Source organism: Acinonyx jubatus, chromosome A1 (genome assembly GCF_027475565.1).
Source record: "Acinonyx jubatus isolate Ajub_Pintada_27869175 chromosome A1, VMU_Ajub_asm_v1.0, whole genome shotgun sequence".
Classification (NCBI taxonomy): Eukaryota; Metazoa; Chordata; class Mammalia; order Carnivora; family Felidae; genus Acinonyx; species Acinonyx jubatus.
Genome location: NC_069380.1, coordinates 57,907,200 through 57,910,686, shown reverse-complemented (window position 1 = coordinate 57,910,686; position 3,487 = coordinate 57,907,200).

Below are 3,487 nucleotides of genomic sequence, written 5' to 3'. Positions count from 1 at the left end.
AATTCTAAATTCCTCCAAAATTTATTAGAGGGTAATCCTTCTAACATTTATTTTATGTAAACTTGCCTCAATTTTCTTTGTATAAATTGTCCTATTAATTTCTAGTTTTCTCTGTGCATGAAACAAGTTATATTCATTTTTGTTTTCTAAAATATTTACATTTTTCTATAGCATATTTTATTATACATGAAATTCATGATTTTACATTGACGTTATGGTTTCAATGACTCCATTTATTTAAAATAGTATTTCTGGGTGCCTAGGTGGTTCACCCAGGTAAGCTTCCAACTCTTGGCTTCGGCTTAGGTCATGATCTCACCGTTTGTGGGTTCAAGCCCCACATCGTGCTCTGCACTGACAGCGTGGAGCCTACTAAGGATACTGTCTCCCTCTCTCACTGCCCCTCTCCTGCTTGCTCTCTCTCTCTCTCAAAAATAAATAAACATTAAAAAAATAGTATTTCTGAAACCCAGTTATCTATTCAGCAATTTTATCAATTGCCTGTACAAAAGATTAATGTTTGGCGCTTGGATTAATATTTTAAAATTAGATTTTTGAGGCAATTTATTATGAATTTGGTAAGCTTTCTATATTATGCTTTATTTTACTGTGTTTTAATGATTTTAAGAAATATGTTTCTTTTTCTCTCCCAGTTACTGATCAATTTCTACCCTAGATAAGTAGTTTAATCACACAATCATGTAAATATCAGAAAGTGGATCATTATTTAATAATTGATGAATGTTTTGGGGCACCTGAGTGACTCAGTTGGTTAAGCGACTGACTTTGGCTCAGGTCACGATCTCATGGTTCATGAGCCCTGTATTCAGGCTCTTTGCTGACAGATTGGAGCCTGGAGCCAGCTTCAGATTCTGTGTCTCCTTCTGTCTCTCTGTCCCTCCCCCACTCATGCTCTATCTCTCTTTCTCAAAAATAAATAAAAATATTAAAAAAATTTAAAAGAATAATTGATAAATATTTAGCCATAGGTTTTATCTGGTATGTTTAATAAAACCTTATTGGTCAAATCTCCTAGAATTAAAAATAATCACACTGTCAATTATCTAGAAGAAAATGTGTAGCAATTTATTAATTTGTGCTAGCTTTTACTTAATTAAAACACTATGTTACTTTCTTATTTTTGTCATAATTATTTACTTATCTTTAAAAACACTTTTTTAAGATTCTCAATGTTGCCATCTGCTGGAGAAATATCATTTGGGCAGTTAGGGTTGTATTGATGCATGGTTTTTAATTAGAATCTTTCAAAAATTATCATTTCAAATAAATATTTTAAAACATCAATAGAGAAAAGTTATAATTTATTCCATATTTATTTTATTTAACAAAATTTAATTTAGTTCAGATTTACTTTATTTATGCCAGGAAATTCTCACTATAGTGACTTTAAAATTTGAGTACAATTGAACATACCAATTAGTGATCTAAATTTTTATCCTGATAGATATATTTCTTTTTCAAAATTCTAAGATAAATATATTTTTGGATTTGTTTTTTTTAGGTAAACTATATTTAATCACTGGGAACATCACTCCAAAATATTTTCAGTTGCCTGTAGCCTATAAAGCATGCAAAATTGGTGGCATCTGGCATAGTCCTAAGATACCAATTTCTTGATCTGATAATACGGAAAAACTGAGGCTGCTCTTTAACTCTTCAGAAGCCACAAGGCCACATACTGAAGATTGTTGGGAACTGATAAATTGGTTTCACAGTCAAAAAGTATCGGTGAATTGATATGTTTTGTGAATTAAATATGTGAAATGTTTAAAAATATCATTCTACCTCATAATGGATTATTTCCCTAGTTTATATAAGTTTGAGGTTACTTGGAATTCTTATACAGTATTCTCTTTAATCAAATATAGAACCGTCTATTCCTTTCTATGCCATGTCAATAGTAGCTTTTTTACAGCAGATGGCAGCACTTGCAATATCATCACATTTTAAAAATAAAAAACCCTAAATGCTTAATTTTCAAATTATTGAAAAGAGTTAAATAAAAAATACAAAGATTTCATTATTTTAGCATTGGTATTGTATCTGATGTACATATAAATTTAACATTATTAAGCCCGTAAAAATGACATAAAACATCTTACTGAAATATTTAAGATGAATTATTTGGGACAAAATATATTGAATGTGATTTAAAAAATCTTCACTAATAAATCACATAACCAAACAAAATTCAGCTATCCTCATCAAGTTTAGAATAATGTCTGTATTTAAAATAAAAAATAACCTATTGCCTATTTGTTTAGTGGCTCAAAAGGGCCTATCACTTGATATGAAAATGTCTTGCTAAAATACTTTGGTTGGTGAATGGCATTATAAAGTTACAACTCTTCAAATTTTTTTTTAAATTATTTATTCATCAGTAAACATAAAGAGTAAAATTTTATAAGTCCCATTTGGAATGGTTCCATATAGATCAATTTTCATATGAATGAAACTTGCCATATTAAGAACTCATATACATACATTTTTTCTTTTGTATTTTGTTCATATGGAAATAAGACTCATGAAAATAATATGTATGGAGTATATATACATATATATATAAATAGAGTATATATACTCTATATATAGAGAGAGACAGTATATATACACATATATATATATAGAGAGAGAGTATATATACATATATATATGTATGCATTTCCTCAAATTAGAATATCCTTACAGGGCAAGCATTTAAATTAGTTATACAAAATTTAATACTGATAATTAGATGGTTGAAGTAAACACCTTTGTTTTGGCCCATTTAGAAATATACCAAATATCAAGAAAAAGAAAAGAAAAATACAAAACAAAAGAAACCAATACATGATTAAAAATCCCTAAAATCCAGGGTCACCTGGCTGGTTTGGTAGGTGAAGTGTCCGAATCTAGATTTCAGCTCAGGTCATGATCTTATTTTCATGAGATCCAGCTCCAGTTGGGCTCTGTGTTGGTTGTGGGACCTGGTTAATATTTTCTTTCTCTCTCTTTTCTCCCTCTGCCCCTCCCTCACTCGTATGCATGCTCTCTCTCAAAAAAAAAAAAAAAAAAAAATTAAAGCCCCTCAAATCCAAAAATATGTACTACTATTTAAATACTCCTAAATTTTAGTAACCTGTGGATTCAGACAAGTCACCTAGTTTCGCTTGTTCACATCCCAGGCCACTGCAATACACCCAACATGTCTCTATCCATTTCTATAGTATCTCTAATGCTCATAAACCAATATGATAATGTCCATGATTCTGTATTTCCACTCCTTTGTGGCTTCCCATGTTAATTGTCCTCTATATTACTTTGAGTAATCCCATCACAGTCAGGGGTTGTCTTCTTCTCATGCTGAGTGCATCTTTGCTATCTAAGCTCCAGCAGAGTGCTTCTGGTTCAGAAAGATTCTCCCCATCTAACCCACACTTTGTCACACATTAACAAGCAAACAAGTCAATACAATGTGTGAACAGCC